Source organism: Orcinus orca, chromosome 17 (assembly GCF_937001465.1).
Source record: "Orcinus orca chromosome 17, mOrcOrc1.1, whole genome shotgun sequence".
In the NCBI taxonomy this organism is placed as follows: domain Eukaryota; kingdom Metazoa; phylum Chordata; class Mammalia; order Artiodactyla; family Delphinidae; genus Orcinus; species Orcinus orca.
This window is the reverse complement of record NC_064575.1, coordinates 45072216-45092790: the sequence shown is the minus strand read 5'-3', so window position 1 is coordinate 45092790 and position 20575 is coordinate 45072216.

Genomic DNA, 20575 nt, shown 5'->3' with positions numbered 1-20575 from the left:
ACGAATGGATAAAGAAGATGTGGCACATATATACAATGGAATATTACTCAACCATAAAAAGAAATGAAATTGAGTTATTTATAGTGAGGTGGATGCACCTAGAGTCTTTCATACAGAGTGAAGTAAGTCAGAAAGAGAAAAACAAATACCGTATGCTATCACATATATATGGAATCTAATTTAAAAAATGGTTCTGAAGAACATAGGGGCAGGACAGGAATTAAGATGCATACATAGAGAATGGACTTGAGGTCACAGGGAGGGGGAAGGGTAAGCTGGGACAAAGTGAGAGAGTAGCATGGACTTATATACTACCAAATGTAAAATGGATAGCTACTGGTAAGCAGCCCATCATCCAGGGAGATCAGTTTGGTGCTTTGTGACCACCTAGAGGGATAGGATAGGGAAAGTGTAAGAGAGATGCAAGGGGGAGGAGATATGGGGATATATGTATATGTATAGCTGTTTCACTTTGTTATAAAGCAGAAACTAACACAACATTGTAAAGCAATTATACTTCAATGAAGATGTTAAAAAAAATAAAACCAACAAACCAACAAAAAACAAAAAATAAAACAAAATTAGATTTGCCAGAGTTCACTGAGGATTCAGTGTTTATTACATATTGTACGTGTTTGGAAATATGTAAGCTCTGTGAGAGAAAGGACTTTATTTTGTTCATTGCTCTATCCCCAGCATCAAGAAAAATGCTTGGCACACCTAGAAGGCACTTGATTAATATTTGGGTACATACTGATATATTCGAACAAATGGCAGCTCTTCCTTCACAGGTGCATATGCATGAAGTCAATTTAATTTCTAACAATTTGGGGGAAGGATACAATATTATTAGAACATCAACAGTTTGTAGTGATTTTCAATTGATGCTAATCTTGCCTTAGAATTATAAATTACTGTTAGTTCAGCTTCATCATTACTAATTTTAGTATGATGTGGGTTGTTTGGCTAACCCTACAATATGTAGCTCTGCACATTTGCATCAACATTATTTTGGTCTATAATTTTCCAATAACTAGACTTTAAGTCATGCCTGCAGTGAGTTCCAGATGAATCATCCATACATCTAGAGACAAAGCAGACACACACACACATCATCTGCCGAATGATGCTGCCTTCACTCTTCATGTGCTGCCTATACATTTGCTCTATTTAAATAAAATATACTATCATAATAAATGCAAAGTAAGTACTAGATTATTTTTAACTTTATGTCGTTGTTTTATAATAGAAAATTATATGTAAGCTTATAAATAACTTGTGAATTTTGTTCATTTTTTTGATCACTGGTTTCTTTATTTATTTTTAATATTTATTGAAGTATGGTTGATTTACAATATTTTGTTAGTTTCAGGTGTACAGTAAAGTGATTCCATTATAAATATATGTAAAAATATATATTCTTTTTTTACATTCTCTTTCATTATAGGTTATTACAAATATTGAGTAAAGTTCCCTGTGCTATACAGGTCCTTGTTGGTTATCTATTTTATATATAGTAGTCTGTATATTTTAATCCCAAACTCCTAATTTATCCCTCAATGCCCCCCCCTTTCCCCTTTGTTAATCATAAGTTTGTTTTCTATGTCTGTGAGTCTTCGTTTTGTAAATAAGTTCATTTGTATCTTTTTTCTTAGATTCCACATATAAGCAATATCCTGATGTTTGTCTTCCTCTGTCCAACTTACTTCAATTAGTATGATAATCTCTAGGTCCATCCATGTTGCTGCAAATGACATTATTTTATTCTTTTATTCATTGAAAGTTAGGAACAGGCAGGAACAGAGAGCATGGGTCTTTGGCCAACCTAAATGGACTGTGATGTCTCCTGCCCCACCTAAGCGATCTGTGTTCATCAAAAGGGTGAGAATCACTGTTTCACAGCCCAATGCTTATAAGATTAGACACTGGCCCAAGACACCATCTAAAGAGCCCCAAATTTTTCAGATAACACCTCTAAGAAGTTCACCATCCTTCTATCTAATTGGATCCCTCTTTTATTCATTTCCTAGGACTACTGTAACAAATCATCACAAACTGCGTGGCTTAAAACATAAGAAATTTATTTTCTGACAGTTCTGGAAGCTCAAAGTCTGAAATCAAGGTCTTGGAGCCTTCTTCTTAGAGGTTTTGAGGAAGAATCTGTTCCAGGTTTCTCTCCTAGTTTTTGATGGCTAATGGTAATCCTTGGCTTTCCTTAGCTCATAGACACATCATGCCTGTCTCTGCCTCTGTATTCATATGGTGTTCTCCCTTGTATGTCTGTGGGTCTGTGTCCACATTTCTCTCTTCTTATGAGGATACCAGGGACTGTATTAGGGCTCACCATAATCAAGTATGACCTCATTTTAACTTGATTACATTAACTTGATTATATTTTCAGATAAGCTCACATTCACAGGTATGAGGATTAGGACTTCAACATATTTTTTAAAGGACACAATTCAATCCACAACATCCTTATTTACTGATTCCTTTACGGTGTTAATCCTGTAGGCTCTGTGTCTTGTCTTCCTATCCTCAATTAGACCTATTTGATTCAGTGATCTGCTGTTTGAAGGCCCCTCAGAACCTTCCCACTTGACCCCCTTCCTGCATCCTCTGGCCACAAATCTAAGATAGAACTATGCTTGATGAGTAGGATACTGATAAATGTCTGCTGGTATGATTCAGTGGCTCCCAAAGTTTCCAATAATAATTTATTTTATTTGAAAGAATCAATACCACAGAATGCCCACCAAATGATAACTAATCACAAAACTGCAAAGGATTTTATATATATATATAAAATAAATAAATATTTAGAATATATTTATATATATAAAGTTTATGTAAATATAATTAATATAATGTAAATTTATATAAATATATAAAATTTAGCATAATGTAAATTTATATACAATATATAATTTAACATAAGTTTATATAAATATATTTATATATAAATGTATATTTATATGAATAAATAAAAATATATGTATATATTATATTTATATATTTATAAATGTATGCCATAATATAATTATATTTATTATACATCATATATTAATATACTACATTACATTTATATTATATTGAATTTTATATGTAAAATTTATAGGTTATATTTATATTATTATATAAGTTTATATATATTACTTTAAAATTTGTATATTTATATAAAGATGAATGTATAATAATATTATAAATATATGCCATATAATGATATATGAGATATATATTTAACTACTATATATAAATATATATTAATAAAATATAAATTATTATATATTTAAATAAATTATATAATGTAAGTATACTTAAATATAATATAATGAATATATATTTGAACATGCATTTATATAATATAAATTATATATATTATATTATATTTTATTATATATATATTTACATTATATATTATTTTATTTTTATACAAGTTATTTTTTAATATATATTATATTTTATTTATATAAATTATGTATAATATATATTTATATAATATAAATATTATATTTTATAAGTTAAATATATAAATATACAATATGTAATATATAGTATAAATTACATAATATATAGATATAATAAATATTGTGATATGTAAATATAAATATAAGATGTAAATATAATATATAAATATTAAAAACTATATAATATATAAATGTAAAATTTGAATCATATATAATATATCAATATATATAATACTGATATACTAAATCTATATATTATATTTATATAATATAAAATATAACTATTAGAAATTATATAATAATATTTATATATAAATATATATTATGGAAATTATAATATATAAATATATATTTTATATTATATATAACTACATTATATATTAGATAAATTAGATATTTATGTAATTAAATTATGAATTATAAATTACATAATGATATATATATAATTATATAATATATAAATGTATATATACCAATATTTTTAGGTATTTTATAAAATGTAAACATATATTTTATATATTTATATATAAATGTATTATATAATTATGTATATTATATGTAAATTATATATGTATGTAATATAACTTATATACTATAAATTATATAATAATATACAAATATATTTATATGTAAAATATTTATATATTTAAAAGTATATATTTATATATATAAATTTATATTCATATAAAATAGTAATTATATTATATAATATAATTATGTATATTATGAATCATATGATGATATTTATATATAAATATTATTATTATATTTATAATTATACATATAAATATATATATATTTATATATAAAAGTATATATAAATATATTATATATAAAATATACAAGATATATAATGCATATAATTTATTTTTATATTATATATTTTATTTACATATAAATAAAAATATATAAAATATATATCAAAAGTATGTATAAAATTTTAATATATGTGTAAAATAAAATATATATAATGTATTTTATATCATATGTAATTATATATATTTTTATTATACATAATTATATATTATATTCATAATGTGTTTATATTTGTATATTTAATATATATTTACATATTAGTTAATATATAATTTATATATTAATATGTTATACAAATTTATAATTTATACAGTAGTTTATACAAATAAAATTATAATTTATATATTAATTTATATTTAATTAATATATGATTGCTAAATAAATATATATTAATTAATAAATTATATTTATGTATGATATATATTTATAAATATATATTTATATATTAAATTGCATGCATTATATTTATATAATATAAATTATATAACAATTTTTTGTATAAATGTATAGTACATAATTAAAAATATACAAATATATATTTTATGTTTATACATAAATATATACAAAATAATTTATATAATATATATTATTTGTATTGTAAATTACATAGTAACATATGATATATAAATATATATAAAATTTATATATATTATATTTATATAATATATGTAATTCATATATTTATATACAGTTGTATTACTATATAAATGTGCATATTCATATATAAACATATAAATATATTTTTATATATTTATTTATATAAATTTATGTAAATATAAATATATATAATTCAATATAATATAAATTTATATATAATGTATAATTTAATAAAATAGAAATATGTATACTATGAATATATAAAATATAATTTAATATAATATAAATTTATATAAATATATAAAATTATTTTTATGTTAAGATTTATATTTTTTTACTGAAAATAGTGATGTTCTAATGGCTGTTGACATGTGTTATTTGTCCATTAATTCACTTCTCTGCAGTTTGGTGCTTCTCAAGATCCCAAAGGCATGCATAATGGTTCAATCACACAACACACTCTATTGAAGTTTTTGTGTAATTTTGTTCCAGACAGATCAGGTTTAACCATATACACTGCTTTTTAAATTGTGGCTTAAGGACATTTTTATTTCTTATGTTCAGTGGTACTTTTTTAAAGGATGTGTAAATTCATCTGAATGAATCTGTTGAGATATCAGATAGTGGCTGCAGATATGAAGTTGGACATCACTTAGCTAATTGCCTTTCATATGCCAATCAATGTGCACAGAGCCTAGATATTTTGCTTGAAGAAAGCACTGGTATTCTTCACCAGACATTGTAGGGAAACGATTAGAGCTTGGCCTGATCAGGAGATATTTATCAAGTGCATACCATTGTCTTAGCGTCTGCCCTTTATACCGCAGTTTTCTGCTTACAATGGTCTACACACTAGTTTTGTAGGTATTTAGGAAAAGACGTCATGTCTTATTCATATTTGTATTATTAGTAGACTGTCTACTGCATGATTCACTTAATAAGTGATTGTTGAAGTAAGTACAAGTACCTTCAATGCATTACTCTAGAAGAAAGAGAGCAAGGGATCATTCGAAGAGACAATATAGCCTTCCATATGTTATTTTGTGTAAAGAAGACAAGATCAAGAATAATGATTAAAAAGGGTTGAAGTTAAAGCTGTGAAAAATATATACTAGGTAAATATGAGCTAAAGAAACTTGGGTTCAATATAATATTATACACATAGACTTAATAGTAAACAGTATTCAATTCACACTGAAAAGATAGACTATTAGAACAACACAATTAAACTTTATGTAATGAACATGTATTGAACCTTGTAACTAACAAATTCAGAAATTCACATTCTTGTCAAGCACATATGGAACATTTCCAAAAACTTACCATAGAATCATCCAAAATGCAAATCTTAAAAAATACCACAGAATCAAAATAATTAAGGCCACATTTTTTACTATGATAAAATTATATTAGAAGTTAGATATGGGAAATAAATACAGAGCCAAAAGAATACCATACATTTGGAAACCACACGTCTAAATATTATGTGGATTAAAGAAGAAATCATAATGGAAATTTAAAAAGTATTTAGAAGGAAAACAAAAAACTTCCAAACATCAAGACTTGTGGGATGAATCTAAATTAGTGCTTAAAGGCTATGTCTACATAAGAAAAGCAGAAAAATTACAGACTGAGTGTTCAAGTCAAGAAATTAGAAGGGCATCACAGTCAATCCAAAGAAAATAGAAAGAAGGAAATGTAAATCAGCATAAATTAAAGGAATACATATTTTTTAAAACAATAGAAAAGATTGACAATGGCAAAACTGATTTCTTTGAAAAGACTAATAACATTAAGAAACTTCCCAAAATCAACCAAGTAAAAAGACAAGAAAGTAGAAATGGTAATGTTAGAAATTTAAAAATGGAACATACGAATAATGACAAAAGAGATGCAAAACACAAAAGAATACTATTCATGATTTATGCCAATAAATTTGAAACTGGTGAAATAATTTTGTGAAAATAATAATTACCAAAGAGGACCCAAGAAATATTGAAAAATCTGAATATACTAAGGAATTTATTTCAGTAATCAAAAACCTACCATGAAAAATTCAGATGATTTTACAGATGATTTTGCAGGTGATTTTGAAGGAATAAATTAGCTGCATCTTATACAAATTGTTTCTGAAAATAATAAAAGCTGGGAACTTTTTTATGATGTTTGAATAACCTTGATACTAAATCCAGAAAATACAAGGAAGGCCATTTATAAACTAACCACATCTACAATGATGAAGATAATAACATCTTTCTTTCCTTTCTTTCTTTCTTTCTTTCTTCCTCCTTCCTTCCTTCCTTCCTTCTTTCTTTCTTTCTTTCTTTCTTTCTTTCTTTCTTTCTTTCTTTCTTTCTTTCTTTCTTTCTTTCTTTCTTTCTTTCTTTCTAAATATCTTTATTAGAGTATAATTGCTTTACAATGGTGTGTCAGTTTCTGCTTTATAAAAAAGTGAATCAGTTATACATATATATATGTCCCCATATCTCTTCCCCCTTGCATCTCCCTCCCTCCCACCTTCCCTATCCCACCCCTCTAAGTGGTCACAAAACACCTAGCTGATCTCCCTGTGCTATGCGGCTGCTTCCCACTAGCTATCTATTTTACGTTTGGTAGTGTATGTATATCCATGCCACTCTCTCACTTTGTCCCTGCTTACCCTTCACCCTCCATGTATCATCAAGTCCATTCTCTAGTAGGTCTGCATCTTTATTCCTGTCTTGCCCCTAGATTCTTCTGATCATTTTCTTTTCCTTTCTTTTCTTTTCTTTTTTTTTAGATTCCATATGTTTGTGTTAGCATACAGTATTTGTTTTTCTCTTTCTGACTTACTTCACTCTGTATGACAGTCTCTAGGTCCATCCACCTCTCTACAAATAACTGTTTCCTTCCTTTTTATGGCTGAGTAATATTCCATTGTATATATGTGCCACGGCTTCTTTATCCATTCATCTGTTGATGGACACTTAGGTTGCTGCCATGTCCTGGCTATTGTAAATAGAGCTACAATGAACATTTTGGTACATGACTCTTTTTGAATTATGGTTTTCTCAGGGTATATGCCCAGGAGTGGGATTGCTGGGTCATATGGGAGTTCTATTTTTAGATTTCAAGGAACCTCCATACTGTTCTCCATAGTGGCTGTATCAACTTACATTCCCACCAACAGTGCAAGAGGGTTCCCTTTTCTCCACACCCTCTCCAGCATTTATTGTTTGTAGATTTTTTGATGATGGCCATTCTGATCAGTGTGATATGATATCTCATGGTAGTTTTGATTTGCATTTCTCTAATGATTAATGATGTTGAGCATTCTTTCCTGTGTTTGTTGGCAATCTGTATATCTTCTTTGGAGAAATGTCTGTTTAAGTCTTCTGTCCATTTTTGCATTGGGTTGTTTGTTTTTTTGATATTGAGCTGCATGAGCTGCTTGTAAATTTTGGAGATTAATCCTTTGTCAGTTTCTTCATTTGCAAATATTTTCTCCCATTCTGAGGGTTGTCTTTTGGTCTTGTTTATGGTTTCCTTTGCTGTGCAAAAGCTTGTAAGTTTCATTACGTGCAATTTGTTTATTTTTGTTTTTATTTCCATTTCTCTAGGAGGTGGGTCAAAATGGATCTTGCTGTGATTTATGTCATAGAATGTTCTGCCTAGGTTTTCCTCTAATAGTTTGATGGTGTCTGACCTTATGTTTAGGTCTTTAATCCATTTTGAGTTTATTTTTGTTTATGGTATTATGGAGTTCTAATTTCATTCTTTCACATGTGGCTGTCCAGTGTTCCTAGCACTTATCGAAGGAGCTGTCTTTCCTCCGTTGTATATTCTTGCCTCATTTATCAAAGTTAAGGTGATCATATGTGCGTGGGTATATCTCTGGGCTTTCTATCCTGTTCCATTGATCTATATTTCTGTTTTTGTGCCAGTACCATACTGTCTTGATTACTGTAGCTTTGTAGTATAGTCTGAAGTCAGGGAGCCTGATTCCTCCAGCTCCGTTTTTCTTTCTCAAGATTGCTTTTGCTATTTGGGGTCTTTTGTGTTTCCATACAAATTGTGCAATTTTTTGTTCTAGTTCTGTGAAAAATGCCATTGGTAGATTGATAGGGATTGAATTTAATCTGTAGATTGCTTTGGGTAGCAGAGTCATTTTCACAATGGTGATTCTTCCAATCCAAGAACATGGTATATCTCTCCATCTATTTGAATCATCTTTAATTTCTTGCATCAGTGTCTTATAATTTTCTGCATACAGGTCTTTTGTCTCCTTATGTAGGTTTATTCCTAGATATTTTATTCTTTTTGTTGCAATGGTAAATGGGAATGTTTCCTTAGTTTCACTTTCAGAGTTTTCATCATTAGTGTATAGGAATGCAAGAAATTTCTGTTCATTAATTTTGTATCCTGCTACTTTATCAAATTCATTGATTAGCTCTAACAGTTTTCTGGTAGCATCTTTAGGATTCTCTATGTATAGTATCATGTCATCTGCAAACAGTGGCAGCTTTACTTCTTTTCCAATTTGGATTCCTTTTATTTCTTTTTCTTCTCTGATTGCTGTGGCTAAAACTTCCAAAACTATGTTGAATAATAGTGGTGAGAGTGGGCAACCTTGTCTTATTCCTGATCTTAGAGGAAATGCTTTCAGTTTTTCACCATTGAGAATGATGTTGGCTGTGGATTTGTCATATATGGCCTTTATTATGTTGAGGAAAGTTCCCTCTATGCCTACTTTTTGGAGGGTTTTTATCATAAATGGGTGTTGACTTATGTCAAAAGTTTTCTATGCATCTATCAAGATGATCATATGGTTTTTCTCCTTCAGTTTGTTAATATGGTGTATCACGTTGATTGATTTGCATATATTGAAGAATCCTTGCATTCCTGGGATAAGCCCCACTTGATCATAGAGAATGATCCTTTTAATGTGCTGTTGGATTCTGTTTGCTAGTATTTTGTTGAGGAGTTTTGCATCTATGTTCATCAGTGATATTGGCCTGTAGTTTTCTTTCTTTGTGACATCTTTGTCTGGTATTGGTATCAGAGTGATGGTGGCCTGGTAGAATGAGTTTGCGAGTGGTCCTCCCTCTGCTCTATTTTGGAAGAGTTTTAGAAGGATAGGTGTTAGCTCTTCTCTAATTGTTTGATAGAATTTGCCTGTGAAACCACTTTGTCCTGGGCTTTTGTTTGTTGGAAGATTTTTAATCACAGTTTCAATTTCAGTGCTTGTGATTGGTTGGTTCATATTTTCTATTTCTTCCTGGTTCAGTCTCGGAAGATTGTGCATTTCTAGGAATTTGTCCATTTCTTTCAGGTTGTCCATTTTATTGGCATATAGTTGTTTGTAGTAATCTTTCATGATCCCTTGTATTTCTGCGTTGTCAGTTTTTACTTCTCCTTTTTCATTTCTAATTCTATTGATATGAGTCCTCTCCCTTTTTTTCTTGATAAGCCTGGCTAATGGTTTATCAATTTTGTTTATGTTCTCAAAGAACCAGCTTTTAGTTTTATTGATCTTTGCTATTGTTTCCTCCATTTCTTTTTCATTTATTTCTGATCTGATCTTTATGAATTCTTTCCTTCTGCTAACTTTGGGGTTGTTTTGTTCTTCTTTCTCTAATTGCTTTAGGTGTAAGGTTAGGTTGTTTATTTGAGATGTTTCTTGTTTCTTAAGTAGGCTTGTATAGCTATAAACTTCCTTCTTAGAACTGCTTTTGCTGCATCCCATAGGTTTTGGGTCAATGTGCTTTCATTGTCATTTGTTTCTAGGTATTTTTTGATTTTGTCTTTGGTTTCTTCAGTGATCTCTTTGTTAGTAAGTAGTGTGTTGTTTAGCCTCCATGGGTTTGTAATTCTTACAGACCTTTTCCTGTAATTGATATCTAGTCTCATAGCGTTGTTGTCGGAAAAGATACCTGATATGATTTCAATTTTCTGAAATTTACCAAGACTTGATTTGTGACCCAAGATGTGATATATCCTGGAGAATGTTCCATGAGCACTTGAGAAGAATGTTTATTCTGTTGTTTTTGCAATGTTTACTGTGAATCTCTGTCCCATGCCCAGAAAAACTGGGTTAACATCACACAGAATGAGAGATCATGTTGTTTTCCCCTTTCCTTTTCATTGCATGAATTAAAGCTAACAGGTAAAGAGCCAATAGACAGCCAACTTCAAATGCAAAGAGAAAGCACTAGTGACTTTTAAAAGCCATCAGCCAAATGCAACTATCTTTCCTTGTCCAGTAGCATTCACATTACCATTGTTTCCTGACCATTCTCTCATCTTGCTCTCCTGCTCTCTCATCTTGCTCTCCTGGGCTTGGAAATTGTAAGCCCACAGACACCCATGGCTGGTGGCAACAACTGATGCTGATTGCTCCAGGGCACCCTATAATTTAATGAACCCGTGGAATATGTCAGCTGATGAGTAGATTGGTGGATCACAAGGTCTGCCTGGGTATATATTGGGAAGGTAGTATTAGAATCTACAAGGAGACTATCCAAAGCACAAGCCAATATGCATTTAATAAATGAAACTGGGAGACTTGGTGCTTCTTTCCAGTCAAAATCCAAACAAAAGTAAACCCACAGAGTTTAACAACCAAAGATTCATGGATCTGGTTAAGATCAGGTAGCTTCCTGTCTAAATCACTTTACTTTTATACAAGGGATATGAGGAAGAAAAGTTATGAAAATTGCCCAGAGTCACACAACAGCCAAGACTTCCCCCACCATACGTTGGATCAGGTACCAATGTCCAGACACCATGGTATCTGATGACTGGCTTCCATCAGACATCTTCCCGTTGGAATAATGTGCCCCTGAAATGCTATTAGCTAATCTGACCCATCCCCCATGTTTATTTCATGTTAACTATATCAAATTAATTTGTCTTTGGATTTTGTTCACATAAATTCATAAGACATAGAAGAAATTGCTTGCCCTGATCCTCATTTCTACAGAAATATGGAAGCATCATCTTTCATGAGGCTTGTAACCAAAATTCTTAGTCATAGTGAGTTGGTGGGGCATTTTCTTCACATTTATAAGCAAAAATAGCTCTACTGATTTAATCTTTATAAATGATGTCAAGCTACACCTCCCTTTTCATGTAACTAGCTAACAGGCAGTATAGCATGATGGCAATGTACTCATTATTTCAACATCTTAGGAAATACCTTTGAACAATTTGGAAAGTGAATCCTGTGCAATATTTTGGCAAAAACTTAAAAAGCAGTAATAATGAATGATTGCCAAATCATCAGAAGATTTTAGTACAGGAATAATTTTACATTTGCCAAAAGTTATGCCTATGCTTACTCCAAGTAAGAGTTTACTAAAATGATAAATGTAGAATTTATTTACAAAACTCTTTTGTTAGTTTGTGAAAACAAGCTGCAAGGAAAACTGCATTTTACAAAAGAAAACAAGCTGCATTTTACAGAAAGAATGTAAGAGGGAGAGAAACTGAGGCACAGAAAATTCAGAATCTTTTCTAAATTCTTATCATTTGGGAAAGAAGTAGATCTGGGACTCAGAAAGCCAAGCTTGTTTCTAAAGTATAATGAACTGAAAAAAGCATGTACTCTGAAGCCAGAATTCCTGCCTACAAATCCCAACCTTGTGACCTTAAACAAGTTACTTAATCTCTCTGCCTCAATTTACAGGAAAGCCTCAATTTCCTTTCCTGTAAAGTAAAGATAATAATAATACCTATATCTAGGTTGGTATGAGGATTAATACACGCAGAGCACTTAGAACAAGTATATTTGATAGTGAGTGTTCCATAAATCTTAACCCTAATTAATTTATTAATTTATATGCCAGAAATTTGTTTTTCAAAAGAATTAGGATGAGAACCACAAAACACAGGAGGAGAAGGTGGAGGAGAAGAAAAAAAATAAGAGGAGGAGGAGAGGAAGGAAAGAGGGAAGGAAGGTCCAGGGTGTCATCAGCAATTGGGTTCCCCAGCAGCAGACCCCATGCAAGTAACTTATTAAGAATGTGCTCCCAGGAGACACTGGAAGGAAAGGGAAGGAAGTGGGAGCAGAAAGCTGAGTAAGGGGGGCTTCCCTGACGGTGCAGTGGTTGAGAGTCCGCCTGAGGATGCAGGGGACAGGGGTTCGTGCCCCGGTCCGGGAAGACCCCACATGCCACCAAGCAGCTAGGCCCGTGAGCCACGGCCGCTGAACCTGCGCGTCCGGAGCCTGTGCTCCGCAACGGGAGAGGCCACAACAGTGAGAGGCCCGCGTACCGCAAAAAAAAAAAAAAAAAAAAAAAAAGGCTGAGTAAGTGTGTGATTCCAGGCAAAGTCTCTGTCTCAGCCTGATCCTGCAGGGAAGCTATGCAATATGAATTACACTTCTGAATTTGTACCAACTCAGGCAAGAGTTTCATACACCTCTACCTGGCAGTCATTGATTGACATGCTTTAGGGACATGTGACCTCCAGGCACTTTTAATAGCCCTCTGCACCAGCAAAACACTACAGTAGCCCAGTGACAGTTCTCCAGAGTCAGAAGTGGGCAGTTAGAAGGAAATGCTCAAAGAGAAAGCCCAGAAATCTTTAAAGGGCTCTGAGGGACCAGAGTGGAACACGACAAGGTCTACTAAGCAGGGTTTGCCCCAGTTGTTCTCCCAGCAAGAGGCTAGTGATGGGTTTGTAGCTTGAGGGCCAGTGAAAGTCAAGTGCAAAGAAAGAGAAGGCCCAGCTGAGAATGTAAGTGCCAAGCAAGCTTATTCACTTTTCTGCAGCTTAGACACCTACACCCAAGCTTGTCTCCAGATACATTCCACAAATAATAATTTGAGTGATTTAAATGATTCCCATGTTCTGTCAGAACAACGAGAAGCTTTCAGAAGAAAGCCAACCTATATGTTGTTTGACTTCCAATGGGAAGTTTTAGTTTATTTCATTCTCCTAATTTTTAATAAGCTCAGTGAGGGAGTGATGTTAATTTTGTCTTGTGTATAACATGGGTAACATTTCGCCAGGCGATCTGTCACAATCCTCACACTCTAGCAGACTCATGCAGACTGCATGTTTTTGATATTTAGGAAGTGGCATCTATATTTACATATTACTATGTATATGTAAATACATATGTGTATAGATATAAATATACATGCATCTACATACTTCGTATTTGTGTACACATACACAGATATATGGAGAGACACATCACAGCCCAGAGTGCAATTCAAGATGAACTTTTTGGATTCAGCTTCTGGTTATCAAGCTGCTTATCAGATTACAGATACATAATGCTCTGCACTCTAACATTCCTTCCCTAACCTAGACACTCACCAGATAAATTCAAGGACCAGTTAGTGTTTTCCTTTATGCCTAAGCATTTCTGACAAAATCTAAAATGTCAAGTCATAAAATAGCTTTTTTAGTCTACTTTGAACTGAAACTATTTGCTATCACCATTAAGATGTGATTAAGTTTAACTTCAATGAAGTCATGTGAAGATACTTACGCAAATGGTTTTATCATCAGAGAATAAATATATTATGAGCTATCACAAACATGGCTTTAACATAATATTTTAGTGGAAGCAGAGAACTTAGGTTGGAATCCTCACTCTGATACCTGTTACAAATGTGACTTTGGGCAAGTCCATTTTTTGGAGCCTCACAAAGGAACAAAAACAGTCTAAGGGAGTTATTAGAATTAAATGAGATAATATGAAGAAGAACTTTTTGACTATCAAGTGCTACATGGTTGTAAAGTTTTAAGATCTCAGTGGCCGGTTATAATCAAACGTCAAAGTGATAATGGAGATAGAAATCACCCAGCTCCTGATATTAACTTATATTCTTCAGCTGGCAGCTCTGATATTGTTAGATACATTCATTCTATCTGAACAGAAATAGTACTGCAGATCTATAAAATTCACAATGAAAAGAAATATCCTTAAAATTTTGTGTTATTTATAGAATTTTCTAGGGTTTTATACCTTGTTACTTTCAAAGTACTGTAATATATATCTATATATATCGGTAATGACAGTATCTGCATCTTTTTTCCTTAACCAGTAAAAGACATTCCAGAGGAGTTATAGTTTTAGTAGTGTTTAACTAATTTACCTTGACATATGTAAATACTCTTTTAGCCCAGATAGCAGGAAATTTGGGTGATATTTTCCTGATATTTTGGTGCTATTGGGGTTTTATAAGTTGACCTAAACAGTTGCACAAGTTTCAAACACCAAGGAGGCAGGCCTTGTAGTATTTTTCTCAACTTCTGTAAACTCATTACCCATAACTAGTCTTTCCCTGTTACTTTCTCAGCCTGAATCCAGTGTGGCAGAGCCTTGTGCTCAGTATCTGTGTACACTTGGGCAGGTTAGTTAACCTCTAAGCTTCAGTTTCCTTATCTGTAATCACGAGGTTAGAAAATATGAATGAAAGGGTCCTCTTGGTTTTTAGCACACAACAGGCATTTAATAAGTGTTTCTTCTCTTTCTTCCCCCTCCTACTTCTTGTCCTTCTCCACCTCATTCTTTTTTCTTTCCCTTCACTATGGTTGGTTTTCAGCAACCCTACATCCTCACCTATTTGCTCATTTACTTTAAACCTGATATTTAAATCTGTCATATCTTAAAATTGGAAACACTATAGGGTACTGTGGCTTATGACCTAGTTGCTATTAAGTTGAAGGGTCAAGGAGACCCTGCACTTATTCAGAAAAGATAGCAACAGTGAACAGATTGAGAGCCCTCCTTCAAAGGGCAGTTAGAGTGGTGCGGCAACAAACACTTCTTTTCATATGCTCAGGGTCCATGAGAAGAGTGACAATGTCGATGCCAAATTATGAGAAACCTGCTTAGCAACACTAGGGATCATTCCATCCATTTATCTCATATCAGCTGTCACCAGATTTAATCCTGAAACAAATCTTACTCAGATGGAAACAACAGAAGGCACTGAGGTCAATAAATGAAGATACTTATCATAAGGTGGAAAGGAGAACAATTTAGAAGACTGTTCCTTGCTTGCTAAAATGTCAGTCAAGAAGAAATTCTTTGGTTTGTGCATGGGATGTCTTTTATAAAGAGTTTTATATGATTTAGACAACTAATTCCTAGTTCCTCAGAACAAGGAAGAAAATACATTCTTACTGTGATTCGTCCCCTGATTTTCAGTAGGTCTGCCTTGGTTTCTTTGTCTTTGGTACTGTATTTAATACTATAATGATATCCATAGAATCATAACATCTAAATATTGAAGGGACTTGGGAAATTACTTAGTGCACAGCAGTTCTAGAAAATGGTCATGCAGGTTACCTATGTTTCTATAATTATATTGTCCCTTATATTGGTCCATAATCTGCATCTCATTCAAGAATGAGTCCAAATACTTGGATTTTAGAAGAAAAAAATACCTTACAGATGATGTGTATCTGCACATTTAAATCTTATTACTACCAGGTTCCTCTTCCTCTTCCTCCTCTGCCCACTTTCTCTCCTGATCATACTTTTCTTGAACCATATTCTGTGGTTCAGATGGTGGCATCAGCCATTAACCAAGTCAGAAATGTGCCAGTCTCCTTCAAGTTCTTTTGTTTGATTTTCACATCCAATCAGGGTATGGACAGAAGTGTAGAAAATATTGACACAAATCTGGAAAATAAGATTTCAGGAGTTAAGGTATGAAGAGGGACCCAAAAAGGAGAGTGAGAGAGAATGGTCAGAGAGAAAGAAGAACCATGAAGAACAGGCCATAGACGGCAAAGATAGTGAGTGTGGTTAGCAGTGTGAAGTGTTGCAAGTATCCATTTTTGATGAGGGCTTCTTGGTATCTATCCATTGGATTTTGCATTGGAAGTCATGAGTGACCATTACTGAAATAGTTGCTCTAAAGGAATTCAGTCAGATGTCAGTTGCAAGGAGCTGAAGAGTAAGGAAATAGAGACAGAAAAAGCTTTGACTCTTCTTACAAAAACTTAGCTAAAAAGGGAGAGTCATAGGGTGGCACTATAGTAAAGAGACACATATATATATATATATATATATATCTACATATCTGTGTGTATATATATATATATATATATACACACATACACTCGTATGTATATTTGTTTATGTAATTGAATTATATACATTATCTTTAAATTAAATAAATATATACGTCTTTTTTAAAATCAAAAAAAAGAAAATTTATTTCAAAATGTGATACAAGAAAATTTCCCTAAAAAAACCTGTAGATTGAAAAAGTATTCCATGTTCCAGTACAAAAAAATAATGCAGAATGATACCAAAATGTAAGTCATCTCAATGATAAGCAAAGAGGTCTTGAGGTCTTTAGGCATTCAGGTAGGAAAAAAGTCACCTCTAAGGTAAAAAAACATTCAGGCCACTTCATATGGGGACACCATAGCAGAATTCAGTGGAATCATGTCTACAATTGGACATGGGAAAGAAATGTAAAGAAAATATAAATATTTTTATATTTTGGGAAAGAAAGAAAGAAAATATAAATATTTCTGGGAAAGAAAATATAAATATTTCTTTTTAAATTAGATGACTTCATGGTTTCCAAGATGGTGGAGGAGTAGGAGGACGCGGAGTTCATCTCTCTCCTCAAATGCATCAAGAATATATCTACAGATGGAACAATTCTCACAGAGCACCTGCTGAACACTAGCAGAGGACCTTTGACACCTAAAAGGACAAGAAAGATCCCCACATAACTGGGTAGGATTAAAGAAAGAAGAAGGGAAAAGGAAGAGGAGATGAAGCAGGATGGTACTTATGCCCTTGTTAGGGAGCTGAAGGTGAGGAGAGGTTCCCTCATCTAGGGAAGCCCCCTCACTGTCAGAGAGATCAGCTGGGGCAGAAGGGGAGATTTGGGGCCTCAGAAGAGAGCCCAGCAACCAGTCTGTGGTAAGCAGGACAGATTAAGACCTACACAGATGGTCTGTGCCACAGCCCTGCGAAGCCAAGCCTGAGACAGGTGTCTGCTGGTGTGCACAGGGACTGGGTGCTCGAACATGGGGTTTGGAGAGCAGACCCAGAGAAGGAGCTGCTGTTGGTTGTGAGGAGACAACCTGAGGGGACAGGAGTGAAGAAATCCACAACGGGGAATGCTTGTGGAGGAAGCCCAGACTGCCACAGAAGCGAAGAGTGAAAAGGGTGGGGCTGCCATTGCAGCCTCTGTCTTCATGGACTAGCCCCTGCCTCCATAGGCACTAGGGAGGGCTCCCTCCAGATCCAGATTACATACCCCTGCCATCATCTCCTCCACCTGCCTCCACCCCCCCCCCACTGCCTGACCCCAATCACTGCCTGATGGGCTCTCGCTTTCCAGTCAATACCCCAGCACCCTCCCACCTGGGTGGCCCACATACCCCAGTCTTCACCTCAGCTCCTTCCTACCTGAAAGTCTCCTGTGCCCCAGCAATCTCTGGAGCAGACTCCAGTGGATGTAACACATACAGAGGTGGGGTTGAAACCACAGTTGAGCCCAGGGGCTGTGTGACTAAGGGAAAAGAGCTGAAGTCTCTCCTTATGGCTGCACAAACTGCAGAGTTACACCTCTGCTGACAGTTCCCTAAATTCAGCACCTGAGAAACATCTGAAAGTCCAGCAAGTGCTCCTACAGCTGGGATGGGTCTGGCTTTAGCAGCTGTAGAATTTGTGGGCACATACACACAGAAGTTGGGCAAAGCCAGAGTCTGAGTTGCCTCTGTAGCTCCTACAGTGGGTCCAGGTGCACAACTACTGCAGTTCTGGGATTTGACCTCAGTGGATCTGTACCAGTGACCTGGTGAAAACAATGCCTGAGAGTCACCATGGCCAATTGCCGGCATACCCACAGTTAACCTGGGACCAAGAGCAGTGCCAACAACAGTGTACTTTGTGAGCCCAAACAATGGGTGAAAGGGGACACACAGAGCACATTCACAGGTGAACAGCTCCAGACGAGGAATACTCAGTGCCTTCTCTCCCAGTGGGAGTGCTCCAATTCCAATTACTTTGCACTACAGATCAGAAACACAGCTAAGAAACAAATCTGAGGGCTTCTACTCCAACAGCTAGGAAGCAGACCCTGCCCCAAACAGGGCAGTGACAACTACATAGCAAAGGGGAGGCCCCTCTCAATATCCAGGGCAGCCTCTGTTCACCACAACACTAGTCAAACCCCCTATCAAAGTGATAATGGCACAAGCCTCTGGACCAACCTCACCAATCATGGGGCAGACACCAGAAGCAAGAGGAACTATGATCCTGCAGCCTGCAGAAAGGAGACCACAAACACAGTAAGTTAGACAAAATGAGATGACAAAGAAATATGTTGCAGACAAAGGGGCAAGATAAAAATGTACAAAAACAACTAAATGAAGAGGAGATAGGTAGTCTACTTGAAAAACAATTCAGAGTAATGATAGTAAATGTGATCCAAGATCTTGGAAAAAGAATGGAGGCATGGATCGAGAAGATACAAGAAATGTTTAACAAAGACCTAGAAGAACTAAAGAACAAACAGAGATGAGCAATACAATAACTGAAATAAAAAATACACTAGAAGGAATAAATAGCAGAATAACTGAGGCAGAAGAACAGGTAAGTGAGCTGAAATAATGGTGGAAATCACTGCCACCAAACAGAAAAAAGAAAAAGAATGAAAAGAAATGAGGACAGTCTCAGAGAATTCCAGGATAACATTAAATGCACCAACATTCAAATTATAGGGGTCACAGAAAAACAAGAGAAAGAGAAAGTGTCTGAGAAAATATTTGAAGAGATTATAGTCGAAAACTTCCCTAACATGGGCAATAGTCAATCAAGTCCAGGAAGCACAGAGAGTCCCATACAGGATAAACCTAAGGAGAAACATGCTGAGACACATATTAATCGAACTAACAAAAATTAAACACAAAGAAAAAATATTAAAAGCAGCAAGGGAAAAGCAACAAATAATATACAAGGGAACTCCCATAAGGTTAACAGCCGATTTCTCAGCAGAAACTCTACAAGGCAGAAGGGAGTGGCAGGACATATTTAAAGTGATGAAAGGGAAAAATCTACAGCCAAGATTACTCTACCCAGCAAGGATCTCATTCAGATTTGACAGAGAAATCAAAAATTTTACAGACAAGCAAAATCTAAGAGAATTCAGCACCACCAAACCAGCTTTACAACAAATGCTAAAATAAATTCTCTAGGTGGGAAACACAAAAGAAGAAAAAGACCCACAAAAACAAACCCCAAAAAATTAAGAAAATGGTAATAGGAACATACATATTGATAATTACCTTGAATGTAAATTGATTAAATGCTCCAACCAAAAGACACAGACTGGCTGATTGGATAAAAAAACAAGACTCATATATATGCTGTCTACAAGAGACCCACTTCAGACCTAGGGACACATACAGGTAGAAAATGAGGGGATGGAAAAAGATATTCCATGCAAATGGAAATCAAAAGAAAGCTGGAGTAGTAATACTCATATCAGATAAAATCCACTTTAAAATAAAGACTGTTATAAGAGACAAGGAAGGACATTACATAATGATTAAGGGATCAATCCAAGAAGAAGATATAACAATTATAAATATTTATGCAACCAACATAGGAGTACCTCAATACATAAGGCAAGTGCTAACAGCCATAAGAGGGGAAATCGACAGTAACACAATCATAGTATAGGGGACTTTAACACCCCACTTTCACCAATGGACAGATC